The sequence below is a fragment of the Lepisosteus oculatus genome, unplaced genomic scaffold (assembly GCF_040954835.1).
Source record: "Lepisosteus oculatus isolate fLepOcu1 unplaced genomic scaffold, fLepOcu1.hap2 HAP2_SCAFFOLD_164, whole genome shotgun sequence".
Lineage (NCBI taxonomy): Eukaryota > Metazoa > Chordata > Actinopteri > Semionotiformes > Lepisosteidae > Lepisosteus > Lepisosteus oculatus.
Window position 1 is genome coordinate 78,245 of NW_027167709.1, and position 13,369 is coordinate 91,613.

A 13,369-nucleotide genomic window follows, 5' to 3' on the forward strand; every position below is an offset into this window, starting at 1 on the left:
CCTGATCCGTAGTCAGACGTGTTATCCATTGCGCCACTGGCCCTAGTGTAACACTACAGGACTGTAACCCAGTGAGATCAGCACTGCAACTAGTAAAATATTACCCCCGGTCCATTTTTTTCCAAAAGTGAGAAACACCTGTTTTCTACATTTTGTCTGTTTTAAAACCATATCTCTTTAAACCAAACCACGAGTTTGTCTTTTGCACTGATATTCTGATTCATTTCGATTTCAAAGAAAAAAAAAACATTATCTTCCAAAGCATCATAAAATTGTCGATTCTTCCAGACTCTACTTCTCTCTTGTAGTAGTACAGCAGACCTTTCCAGGTGAGCAGATCACAGAGTCCGAAATATGCTTCCTCCATCAAGCAAAGTACCTGAACATGACTCTGTCATCATAAAAGCGCCCCTGTAATAAAGAAATTAAATCCGAAATCAAGAGGGCAGTTGCCTACTGAAGTTCAAGAAGTCATCAATTTTAACCTAGCAACACATTAAAGGCTGCATCTATACAAGTACGATTCTAGAAATGCTCACCAGATTACGTTTTAAGAAGGAACTGCGCCTCAGGTTCCGCCGAGATCTTAACTCGGATGGCAGGATTCAGAGTCTGGAGTGTGGACTGATGGCGCACGGAGGGTCCACATACTGTGGATCCCTCAGTTTTCTTCCGCGTGTTTAAACCGCCAGCGTGTGACTCCCCTGTCCCCGTGACCTCATTGCTCTGCTCTCGCCTCTGTGCAGCTGAGCCCGACTCATGGTAAAGTGGAAAAAAATATGCCCTCAACGTGGGATTTACTCTGGATCGAGGATAGATGTCACCTTTTTATCGTTGAACAGGATGTATGTGATGTGGCGACTAGGTTCAATTTTGTATCCTTTTAAAAGATTAAGGACTGGGGTGAGCGTGATTTACCACCCTTTCAGCTAAGAACCCGACATGAGCACCGTTTAAGCTGCATAGACTCGGTCGTTTAACTCTTCTCCATTAGCAGGGTTAAGGTTAAAGAAAAAAAACATTGCTGACTTCTTTTTTTTTGCCAGCCGCTAGCGCTGATTAGCAATGTTTGTATTTCATGTTTTGCAAGTTCCATCCATTTTAAGAAAAACAAGTCGTGTTAAAGACAGGAAATGAATACTTGCATTTAATTAAGTCTAGCTATAGGCGGTTGTCTGTAAGGACCAGTTCTGTTCGAGAAGACAGAACAAAGAAGGCACCACTGGGATTTGGACTCAGGATCTCCTGTTTAAGAGACAAGCGCTTTAGCCAACTAAGCCACGGCGCCCCGGGAGGGTTGTCCTTTTGCAGCCATTTGGACACACCACTCAGACACATCTGCATTCGGTGTGTGCTCCGCCTGCTCGCTGAGCAAGTTGCCACCTTTACATACAATAGCAACATCGACACCAAGAGAAAGGATGACAAATGGCTTTTATCTGGAACTTTTCATGTCCAAGGAGCTCAATGTGCTTTCTGTGTACAACAGGGCCACTGAACTCCACACTGGCCACTGAAGCACAGCAGTGGCTTGCTGGCTTGACATCTCCCAAGGAAAATGTTGAAATCGCATGTGGAACAGGAAAAGGACCCTCGAGTACGAGGGAAAAAAAAGAAAAAGATCATTTGGAGCGCGCCAACCCATGTCTGGACAGCCCAGTTTCATCGACGAGGTGGCCGAGTGGTTAAGGCGATGGACTGCTAATCCATTGTGTTCTGCACGCATGGGTTCAAATCCCATCCTCGTCACTCTTTACGTTTTACGTTGGCCCTCTTTTTGTTTGCTCCAGTACTAGAGCCTTACATTTTCTAGCGGTGGCTGAACATGGTATAGTAGGCTAACGTTGGTATCGACCAGTGGCAGTAACAGTATTTACGTGCCGCTGCTGCCAAGTGGCTCTGGGTTGAGACCGCGTTTTCACTTACTTGCAGCACAAACGGAGAAAGCGATTTTTGACAGTCTCTCGAGAGACTGTGCTAGGTGTTTAGGGATAGACTTTGTCAGTTCCCCCTGGGATGATGGCCTCTCAAATAGTTTGTGATTCCTCTAGACGTTTATACAGTAGAAGCCTGCTTCGTGGCTTAAATCCAAGCTAAGGAAACGAGTTTGAGGTCTGATGCAGAACTGCGAATTCAATGAAGGGGAACACTACAGTACATTGCACTGTATGTGTGAGGAAAGCTGCCCCCTTCTGTTCCTTGTCGACCGAACAGAGGACTGTAAAGGATACCGCCAAGAAACTTTAGGATGCTGGTTGGAATCCAGCTCCAAAGAAGCCCCTTTGGGTGTTATGTCATCAAAAAGTAAGAACAGAGAATCTCCCTTTGATCAAAAGCGCAACAGAACTGTTTTCCGTGGAGCAGGTTTCAGACCCGTAGACCTGTTTTATTTGTAGGGCAGGGCGCATTCCCAAACGCGAATCTCCTGTTTTAGAAATGCTTTGGGCGGCGTGAAGTGAAAATAAGAAGTGGGCTCCAGATGCACATGGAAGCAATCAAGTGTTTCATACGAGCTGTTTCAAAGACTGTTCAACAGCTTTCCTTTTACAGAGGCCCAACGATTAATGATGGGGGTGCACCCTTCAATGTGCCTTACGACTCTAGGGAGTGATTGAGACGATTCGTAGCGTGTGTTCATTTCCCTCTATTCCCCATGTTGCAGTGGTAAGATGACGTAAATTCCTGCTTCGACACGTAACGGCATTATAATCAAGTGCAGGAGCTGAGGGCTTTTGTTTTGTTTCGTTTTCTATGGCGTTCGTAAGCACGCAAAACAAAGACAATTCCTGCGTCTAACACGAATGTAAATGCTTTTGAAAGTGCAGTGTGGTGCAGCTTGTAAAATCCTTGTCCACATTTGTGGTTTGTTGATGTTTTTTCTGTCTGCCAAAGTTGCATTTTGACATCCAGACGGGGAGACTTTATTATTTGAACGTGAAGCCAGCCTTAAACCCTCTGAGGCGTGTCTGTCTGCCGGCATGTATCTTGTGAAAGGTATTTTTTTTTTAACGGAGAGCGACTTTAAAAAAGTTTCCGCAGCCACCTCACACTCCGTGTTAGATTATAGGAGGAATGCGGCAGAGAGGAGCTCGCTGTAGTCGTGGCCGAGTAGTTAAGGCGATGGACTTGAAATCCACTGGGGACTCCCCGCTCAGGTTCGAATCCTGCCGACTACGGCGTCTGCCGCACGTCACCTTGTGCCTGTGCGGCAAAGGCGAAGTGCCGCTTCTCCTTTCCTGGTACTATAAAAATGCTACATCGCTTGGTCCTGCTTCCATGGAAAGCAGTTCTTCAGGTAATTCTACTCTCTTACCAAAGCTGTTAGGTTCCTTTCCGTGGTGAGATGGGTTGTCATGCAACGCTGCCACATAGTGCCGACAGACAAGTGTGTTGCGGGAGAAGAGAAAAGTGTTTGAAGATTTAAGAGTGTCTTAGGTGGAGCCAAAATCAAGTGTCACAAATGCAAGTGGGAAGATTTCCAATGTTTAATATGGTCAAAATAAGCGGAAGTTACCAGCTGGTCCGGCACAGTCTGCCATGCTTTTTTCTTATACTGTAAAGTGGTGTCGAACTGGATGTCGAACTGGAGCCTCACCATTTGCATATGTGAGGCTCCAGTTATACATCGAGTGTCACATTAAATGACAAAAATGAAGAGAGTTAAAGCAGCTGGAGAGGTTTTCTTACAACTTTTGAGCTGACACAGTTTTGGAAAATGTTTCCTTCACGCTGCACTGAACAACATAGGCAGACAAGAGTCTCCAAAACAAAACAGAATGGACAGATAGGAGAAAATTCCCACTCGTCCTGAAGTTCCCAAAATCCAGCACTGAGCGTAAACAAACTGTCTAAGTAGCGTGGGAATGCTAACCCTAACCCTAGCTGGAGTTTGAGCAATCCGGCACTGAGCGTAAGAAGATGAGTCAAAGTAACGTCTAATCGGATTAGTTTCCTTAGAGCTGGTTCAGAGTTTGCTCAAGAGTTTACCTTTCACAGATGCGCAAAGAAGAATTTTGGGGGTGCACGCTTCAAGGCGCCTTACAGCTGTAGGGAGTGATTCGAGACGATTCATGGTGTGTGCTCGTTCCCATATACCGTACGACCCGGGGTGCAGTGCTAGGATGACGTACAATACCGCTTGGGCACGTAACGGCGTTATATGCAAGTGCAGGACGTGAGGGTTTTCGTTTGTTTATTTTGTTTTGCTCTGCTTTGCTTTGTTTTGCTTTCCATCGCGTTGGTAAGAGCGTAAATAAAAAGGCGATTCCTGCATCTACCACTAATGTAAGAGCTATTTCAAGTGCGACGTGGTGCGGCTTTTCAAATGCTTGTGGGCATTTCTCTGTTGTTGATTCTTTTTTTATGTGTAACAAAGTGGCATTTTCATGTCCGGACGGGGAGACTTTATCATTCCGACATGAAGCCACCCTTAAGTCCTCTGAGGCGTGTCTGTCTGCAAGGCTTGTATTTTGGAAATGTTTTTTTGAAACGGAGAACGACTTTGAAATAGGCTTCCGCCGGCGCCTCGCGATCCAGGTAAGATTGTAGCAAGAACGCAGCGGCAATGGGGCTTGCTGTAGTCGTGGCCGAGTGGTTAAGGCGATGGACTAGAAATCCATTGGGGTCTCCCCGCGCAGATTCGAATCCTGCCGACTACATTGTCCGCCTCCAGTCGGTGTGTTTCGGCACAAGCAAAGAAGCGCGCCTCTTTGCTGTTCCTGGTGGTTTTAAAACGCCCAATCGCTTGTACCCGGAAATAAGTTCTTCAGCGTCCGCGAATGGCATTTTGCAGCTGGAAGCAGATGTCGACGCGTTTTGCACAGAGCACCAAAAAAGCATCTTTTTTGAAGGCCCAAGTACTGAGCGTTGGTGGTTCAGTGGTAAAATTCTCGCCTGCCACGCGGGCGGCTCGGGTTCGATTCTCGGCCAATGCAGTGGCTTTTGCAGCGAGTGGCTCCATCACTTGCATCCCCTTGCAACTCGCAACTGAAAACCCACTGAAGCTAAGCAGGTGTGAGCCAGGTCAGTACCCGGATGAGGGTGAGCTACAGGGAAAAACAAAGCTTCCAGCTGGAAGCGGTGTTAATGGTGCCGGCGGGGGGGCGCTCACCCTGAGGTCTGTGCGGGTCCCAATGCCCCAGTATAGTGACGGAGATGCTGTGTTGTAAAAGGGCGCTGTCTTTTGGATGAGATGTAAAAATGAGGTCACAGCGCTCTGTGGTCATTCAAAATGACCACCAAAACCGTTGACAAAAGCTCTTGGTAATTGATGGTCTTCAATAATGCTTCTCCTTTAGGTACATTTTAAATCAGCTGAAAAATGCTGTTTTGCATTCATGTGTTTAAGTAGCCTGTGCTACTTACTGCATTGTAAGAGCGATTGTGAGCGGTTTTGTTTTCTCTCTTTGACCAGCCCAGCTGCGCCCCACCCGAAGGCAGGGAAGCACAAAAATTGTATGGAACTCATTCATGCTCCTCTCCATGGAAATCTTTAGTAAAAGGCAAAAGATTTGTACGAGATGAAGAGAAACCAGAGTGCGTGGCTGGACAGCTGCAGGAGCCCAGGCTGCCTTCAAGTCCTCTGCCCTGCCGGTCGTGGTTGGCAATGCACCTGGCCTTACAAACGAGCCAGTGGGGCCCGTTCAGCTCCGGGCTCATCACCTGCGGCTCTCGGCTTACCTGGCAGGGGAGATACCTTGATCAGCCTGTAGTTGGAATAGTTGGATTGTTTTCTTGTTTTGTGGAAGCAGTGTTTGTTTTGCAGTTTGAGATGGCAACCTTTGGATCCCGCAAGAATGCTGTACGTTTTGAGCTTTTGGATGACCTCTTCATGGATCGTATGCAGTTCAGCAGAAAAGTGTTACAGAAGGAACTTGGCTTTGAACCTCGGCACTTGTATTTCATCTTCGCTCTCCCAGGTCAGAAAGCATTTGAGGTTGTTTTTGCTACCTATTCTCTGTTTGAACAATGTGTGGATGTGTTTGAGGCAAAAAGAGGGAAAGTTCCTGCCCTTGAGAAGATCAACTTGCAGCCTCTGACACAGAGAGAGAGGAAAACGGTGCATGTTGTTATGTTCTCGGAAATGGCAAAGACGGAGGACATTCACACCTGGCTTAAGCAGTACTGCACCGTCCACCATGGAACTGAGGTTAGAGATGTTGACGGTATAAAAACAGGAGCAAGGAAATTCGAGGTTCGCTTGCTACCGGACAATGTAAATGGAGGCTTAAGGCACCTGCCCTCTACAATCCGGCTGGGCGCCTGCAATGGCTATGTTTTTTATGTGGGACAACCAAAGGTGTGTCGGCGCTGTGGTGCTGTGGGACACCTGACATCGTCCTGCACTGTGAAATGCTCCAAGACCTGTGGCAAACAGGGACATTAAGCCTCTGACTGTTCAATGCTGCCAAAGTGCAATTTATGTGGCTCGGAAGGACACGTTTTTAAGAACTGCCCTCACGCCTACGCCTATAAACTCAAAATGAGAAAGGATGAGGCAGTGCTTGTTTCAGCCAAACCGGCCCGAAAAAGCCAAAGCAAACAACAAGTCAAACAAAGAACCCTTGTTGGACAAAGAGTCTCAGCCTCCAGCCAGGATCAGTCCTGCTGTGGCTCCGGGGCCGGTGGAAGAGAAATCCACTACGCCCCCACAACCGCAGACTGCACCAGACAAGCACGAGGGTTTGAAAACCCCCGAGAACAGCGAGGACCCCTCCCCCACTCCTGCTCCTCAGAACGAGGGCCAGTGTGGGGCCCCCCGGTGGAGCGTGTCCAGCGACGATACCCAGGATTCAGCGGAGCTGCTTTTCTCAGACTCTGCAAGTGCTACAGATGCCCTCCTCTCCTCCATCCAGTCCATCACGGAGGATCTGCAACAGCTGGTGGGTGAGGGGGAAGAGGAGACTGGTGCATCGGCTGCACCCCTTTCCCCTCGGTGCTCCCAGGAGCTGGACTTGAGGAAAAGGAAAAATGACTCTGTTTTCTCCCCGAGCGAGGAGGAAGGAGAGCATGGCGATGGGGACAGCTGGAACCCCTCCACCCCTCCTTCTACCCCCTTCCTTGAAATGGACTCGGTGAACGCTTTTACTGCTGCCACCCTGATGAAGGCTCATTCAGAGGATGGCTGGCAGGAAATTGGTAAGAAGAAAAAGAAAAAGAAGAAGGTAACAGGTGAGACCGAAGAGAAATGTGTTTTGTAAAGACTGGTTCCACTTTCTTATGTAATATGGCTCTAAACATAATTTCTCTTAACACCAGAGGTATCAATGACAGAGTTAAATGCCAGTCTGTCTTTGATTACCTCCAGTAGAGAGAGGGAGATGTGTTGATGTTGCAGGAGTGTGCTTTAGCCTATCAAGAGAGGTATAAAAGCTTTGAAGATAGGTGGGATAAAGGGCCTTCTGTTTGGTCAGGGGACAATAACAACAAAGCCTCTGGCGTGGCCATTCTTTTGCAGGGGCTCCGTGTCCCCCGAGCGGGACTGAAGGATCGTTCGTGTGCAACTCTTTGGAAAGGAGCTGCTTTCCAAATCGCATTGCATGCCTGGATGTTGGCGAATGCGCTCCCTTGTGTTGGCTCGTCCCGCACTGGAGGAGGACAAACAATCTGCACGGAGGAGCACAAGGCAAGGCTTCACCAGACAAAAACCTCCAGTGCACAGCACTCTGGAAACATTTCGGGGCTTTCGCGTGTTTATTTCAGCACGTAAAGCGCACCGGTCCAACACGTCGGCCGGGCGAGCGGCGCCTCCGCCCTCTTGTGGCCTTGCGGCGTCAGAGCAAGAGGCTCCTTCTCGCTGCCCTTCCGCTGTGTTGCAGGGCCCCGAGAGGGAACCCGGAGCGCGCACTTTGTGGGGGGCGGGGGACCGCGTTCGCGCTCTGCCCCCGGTCGCTTGCGCGAGTACTAAATCTCACGGACAGGGGGGCCTCGTCATTGATTGTTACAGGTGAGACGGGGATTAGGAGGAGACCCCGACTGATGGGTAAAGGGGAGCACTAACACCAGAGGGACACCCCCGGCGTCTCTTTTTGAGAGACGCCCTGGGGTTTCCTAATGGCCAAGGAGGGTCGGAACATCGGTTTGACGCCTCCCCCGAAGGACGGCGCCTGTTTGTGCAGCAGAGTGTCGGCATCAGGAGGCTGGGGCGTAAGAGAGCCACACAGCCCGCAGGGTGAGCGCTCCCTACTGGTCCCAGTCACACCTCTTGCAGGAGCAGCAGCAACCGGAGCTTTTCCGGGGGGGAATCTCCCATCCGGGTGCCGGCCAGGCTCACACCTGCTGGGCTGCCCCGGGGGTGAGCCCAGTCGAGAGTCGCAGGGCCAGATCTAGTGACCGGGGAGAAACGATACAAGTGAAGGATAACTCGGCTCTCGGCACTTGAAAAGACCGACAAATGTCTCGTTCCCGCCGGAGCTGAATGTACCCGCATGTGTGGTGTCGTCTTCTTCCCCCGCCCCGCTGTGTTTGCTGTATTGTCTCTGAAGCCGGCCCCCCCGAGACGAGACGGGCTGTTCCTGTGCCCCAATTAACACTTTACAGGTGCCATTCCCCGGCATTGTGGCCATTGTCGGTGCTCACACGCGATAAGATAAGGCGGAGGAGAGCGGGGCATGCCCAGCGGCAGACATTCAAGGAGGGGGCAGTGCGAGGTGAGGTGAGGTGCGACACGCCGGAGCCCCGACGCAGCTAATGCGGAGCACTTGTTGGACTGGCATCGAAAGGACGTGTGCGCACGGAGCGAGCCTTCCCTGCGGCGGAGCGCGGGAACTTTCTCCCCCCCTCCCGCTGCAGGAGTTGTGTGCGCTGCAGCGGTGCCGAGAGAAAAGCACAGAAGGCAGCAGGCTCTGGAGAGCAGGTAAGAGACGGAGCCTTGTGGGCAGGCGAGCAGGCCCATTTTTTGGAAATTGCTGAAAAGGTTTGTTCGGTGTGTGGCAGGCGCACGTCGCGAGCTTGCGTGGCGATCTGCCGGTCTGGAGTTATGCAAATGAGGCCGAATTGCATCCCGGGACATGCTGCGAATGCGCAACGGCGACTGCAGATGTGTAGGAAACGGCGCGCTCGTTTTCTCGTTTTGCCCACACTTTTGAGTGTTAGTGTGGCGTGTGAGTGTGTGAAAGAGTGGGCCCAGCAGGAGGCGGTGGCGTGCGGGGCGAGGAGGTGGCCTAGGCTGCGCGATTTGTGCTGTGGGTGCGGGCCGCTTGCAGGGGCCTGTACAACTCATACTTACCTGGCAGGGGAGATACCTTGATCAAGAAGGAGGTTCACCCAGGGCGAGGCTCGGCCATTGCACTCCAGCTGTGCTGACCCCTGCGAATTCCCCAAATGTGGGAATCTCGACTGCATAATTTCTGGTAGCGGGGGACTGCGTTCGCGCTCTCCCCTGATGTGCTTGGTCCAAAATCAGATACGGGAGGATTAGGACACCACGAGCTGCGTGGTGCGGAAGGATCGCGGTTCGACAGGAGTGGACGCCGCTGCTGGTTCTCGCTGGCTTTTAGTTAGGGGTCCGGAGAAGCATCTCAAGCTAGTTCCACTACTCCTTCCGGACGTTCATTCCCTTTTCAAAGTCAGTCGTTTTGCTGTAGTGTGCGTTCTTTAGGCTGATTATCGAGGTTAGCCTTTATTTGGTCATGGGGGGCCTCGGTACTGTATGCTGAGTCTAAAGACAGTTTCACCCGTTTTCTGATTGCTCGGTTCTGTACCAGTGCAGACATGTCAAACAGTGAATGGCTGTACCTCTATTGTATCCGTGCTCAATGAATGAAATCGGTAACAAATGAATATATGTCTAGTTATACGAAAAACGAGTGGTTTATCGACTCATCTTCATTTGCAGATTTAGAGGCAGCTTCGATATTCGTTTTACAGACGGGTTTTTTTTTTTGAATATGGGTCACACACATGCCACAGCAACAATACATCTCTAGAGATGAGGCTATAGATCACCTTTCCATCCTGCAGGTTTTCCTCCCAAAGCCTACGGCACCAACGGCGACCCCTGCTGGCCGGGAGAGCAAGAGCTTATAGCACCTGGTATTCCCAGGCGGTCTCCCATCCAAGTACTAACCAGGCCCGACCCTGCTTAGCTTCCAAGATCAGACGAGATCGGGCGTGTTCAGGGTGGTGTGGCCGTAAGCGAAAGCCCTGGCGCCTGACTCGCTACTTGAAGCTGTGTGTGGCGGGGGCTCCTTGCTGCCAGAGCGGGACAGAAGGATCGTTCGTGTGCAACTCTTTGGAAAGGAGCTGCTTTCCAAATCGCATTGCGTGCCTGGATGTTGGCGAATGCGCTCCCTTGTGTTGGCTCGTCCCGCACTGGAGGAGGACAAAGAATCTGCACGGAGGAGCACCAGGCAAGTCTACAGTGCACAGCACTCTGGAAACATTTCGGGGCTGTCGCGTGTTTATTTCAGCACGTAAAACGCACCGGTCCAACACTTCGGCCGGGCGCGCGGCGCCTCCGCCCTCTTGCTGCCCCTGCAGCTGCTTCACTTTTCCCTTTAGTTGCCATCGATTTTTTTGTAGTGCTATACATATACGATTGAGGTATCTTAGAGTTCTCCTTCGAAGACCCAGCACTCTCTTTTCTTTTCCCAGTGTTACTCATATCGGACTTTTTAAACCTAAAAAAAAATCGTTTTTTTTTCTTTCAATTATAACTGAAGTTTAAACAACTAGTGTTAAGTCCTTATTTTTCTGTAGTCAAAAAAAGCAAAAATTAACATTCAGGTCATGAAAAACTCAAAAAAACTCCCCAACCACTAAACTTTACCTCCCACCTGAGCGCCATCTTGAACGCCCCTACCACCAGAGAATGCTCACGATTTCGGAAGCTGTCTCCGGGACGTGCTGATTCCACACATCCTGAATAAATCATGATATTGTTAGTTGCTGTAGCTAGACGTTCAAATGAGTTTCATGGCCAGATGGACTGTTTCCTCCAGCGGTATAATATTGCAGTGAGACAGCACGATGCCTGCAAGACTATGTCACGCTAAACGCCACAGATTGTGTTTGTCCGTTCGTGTCAGTCGTCCCGCAGCCACGGGAAGTGGGACACAAACATGCTGCAATGCTTTCAAGACGTTAGGATTTGTTTGTGCAACATCCAAGAGGAGTACTTGTGGCTTGAATGTGAACTGTACGTGCCCGCCCCCTTTCCTCTGTAGTGCATGAGTTCCTCCCGGCATGCCCTTCGTCATTGTTCTGTCATCTTGTATTTAAAGGGTTGTATTTCTGCTGCTGAAAATAAGCAACGGTTTTCTCACAACGCCCTTTGTTCCCAACGGAGCCCTTGTCTGTCATGAAATTCTTCAAAACCTCAAGCTAGAAGAAGAAGAAGACGACAAATATGAAGCGTTATAGCAACGACATGCCATGACACGATCGATAACGATTTCCATAGGATCCCCGCGGTTGCCTGGCAACCGTCAGCTTTGCGCAGTGGCAGTATCGTAGCCTGTGAGGGTTAGCCGAGGCGTGATTATTGCTAGTTGAAAACTTTTCCAATACCCCGCTTCCGCCGGTTTGCAATACAATCGGCGAAAGTAATTTTTGACAGTCTCGTCAGAGACTGAGCAAGGTGTTTAAAGACAGATTTGGTCACGGTGATATCATGGTAGAAAGAAATGAACTTGTTACGTGTCAACAGAAACGCTCTTTAGCTCTTTCAGCTTTATGCAGAGAACAGCGTCTGTCGAGATTACTTTTGTGTCAGCGCGAAACGCCGTGTGCTTGTCAGTATGATTTCATATTGCTCGTAGCGGCGCCTGGCTTTTGTCTGTCAAACGTTAGGTTGCGCTTCTTCATGCTGCATCGTCGGCATGAGTGGAGCATTTTAAACGTCTGTACTTACTGCGCCCCATAAGAAATCGTTTGTCCCCATTCAAAAGAGATTGTGCGATGTCCTGCAGCGTTCGCAAAGCAAACCTTTGACAGTTTGAAAAGAGGAATTTATTCTGCTTCCTGTGCGTGCAGTAGTTACAAAGTTGAACGTCTTTACACGATCTGCTGCAGTTTTCAGTGGGTGGGCTTTGTCAAATGGCTTGGAAAAACGCACTGTGTTTCTGCTCGGGAAACATCATGAGCAGTGTCCTGCATGTTTTCTGTGTATAGCTGTCTTTTAACGCATACAGAATTCATTCGAAATCATTGATTTCTCCAATTAACAAGGGTCTCTTTTTGAACCTGCCAGAAGCATTCTTTCAATGTAACAGATTTACTCCGGGGAAGGGCAGCATGACATTGAGAGTAGCTCAAGCTTTCGGCACCTTTATCTGACTGCATGTATGCAGACACTGCTCAGAATCCCCTGTAAGATTCTCCTTCAATTCCGTTTTGCAGTGCTTTAGCTCTTTCAAAAGGCTTCGCTTTGCTAGTCACAATCCAAGGCTCATGACAGCATTTGAAAACATTCGTAACTGCGTTGGCCGGGAATCGAACCTGGGTTAACTGCTTTGAAGGCAGCTATGCGCAACACTGGCTCGCTCCAGAATAAATCTCACGTCGAGGGCATATTTTTTTTCCATTTTACCGTGAGTCGGGCTCAGCTGCACACAGGAGAGAGCAGAGCAATGAGGTCACGGGGACAGGGGAGTCACACGCTGGCGGTTTGAATACGCGGAAGATCACTGAGGGATCCTCAGTATATGGACTCTCCGTGCGCCATCAGTCCGCACTCCGGACTCTGAATTCTGCCATCCGAGTTAAGATCTCGGCGGAACCTGAGGCGCAGTTCCTTCTTAAAACGTAATCTGGTGAGCATTTCTAGAATCGTACTTGTATAGATGCAGCCTTTAATGTGTTGCTAGGTTAAAATTGATGACTTCTTGTATTTCAGTAGGCAACTGCCCTCTTGATTTCGGATTTAATTTCTTTATTACAGGGGCGCTTTTATGAAGACAGAGTCATGTTCAGGTACTTTGCTTGATGGAGGAAGCTCATTTCGGACTCTGTGATCTGCTCACCTGGAAAGGTCTGCTGTACTACTACAAGAGAGAAGTAGAGTCTGGAAGAATGGACAATTTTATGATGCTTTGGAAGATAATGTTTTTTTTTTTCTTTGAAATCGAAATGAATCAGAATATCAGTGCAAAAGACAAACTCTTGGTTTGGTTTAAAGAGATATGGTTTTAAAACAGACAAAATGTAGAAAACAGGTGTTTCTCACTTTTGGAAAAGAATGGACCGGGGGTAATATTTTACTAGGTGCAGTGCTCATCTCACTGGGTTACAGTCCTGCAGTGTCACACCAGGGCCAGTGGCGCAATGGATAACGCGTCTGACTACGGATCAGGAGATTGCAGGTTCGACTCCTGCCTGGCTCGGGTCGTTTTTAAACACATCGGGCTACTCCCTAAGTAGTCTGTGCTAC

At 49.3% G+C, this 13,369-nt stretch overlaps 7 non-coding genes across 7 annotated transcripts; 5 read left to right on the top strand and 2 right to left on the bottom strand.

Annotated features, from left to right (window-relative positions):
• The first annotated feature begins 1,667 nt into the window (after positions 1–1,667).
• On the top strand, positions 1,668–1,749 carry trnas-gcu (transfer RNA serine (anticodon GCU)). Its single transcript has one exon. It is a non-coding gene; the product is annotated as a tRNA-Ser (tRNA).
• Positions 1,750–4,576: 2,827 nt separating this feature from the next.
• On the top strand, positions 4,577–4,658 carry trnas-aga (transfer RNA serine (anticodon AGA)). The gene has a single exon. It is a non-coding gene; the product is annotated as a tRNA-Ser (tRNA).
• Positions 4,659–5,422: 764 nt separating this feature from the next.
• Positions 5,423–5,539, bottom strand: LOC138226736 (U5 spliceosomal RNA). The gene has a single exon (XR_011184669.1). It is a non-coding gene; the product is annotated as a U5 spliceosomal RNA (small nuclear RNA).
• Positions 5,540–9,218: 3,679 nt separating this feature from the next.
• On the top strand, positions 9,219–9,382 carry LOC138226728 (U1 spliceosomal RNA). The gene has a single exon (XR_011184661.1). It is a non-coding gene; the product is annotated as a U1 spliceosomal RNA (small nuclear RNA).
• Positions 9,383–10,017: 635 nt separating this feature from the next.
• LOC138226727 (5S ribosomal RNA) lies at positions 10,018–10,136 on the bottom strand. The gene has a single exon (XR_011184660.1). It is a non-coding gene; the product is annotated as a 5S ribosomal RNA (ribosomal RNA).
• Positions 10,137–11,428: 1,292 nt separating this feature from the next.
• LOC138226733 (U4 spliceosomal RNA) lies at positions 11,429–11,569 on the top strand. Its single transcript, XR_011184667.1, has one exon. It is a non-coding gene; the product is annotated as a U4 spliceosomal RNA (small nuclear RNA).
• Positions 11,570–13,249: 1,680 nt separating this feature from the next.
• On the top strand, positions 13,250–13,322 carry trnar-acg (transfer RNA arginine (anticodon ACG)). Its single transcript has one exon. It is a non-coding gene; the product is annotated as a tRNA-Arg (tRNA).
• The last annotated feature ends 47 nt before the right edge of the window (positions 13,323–13,369 follow it).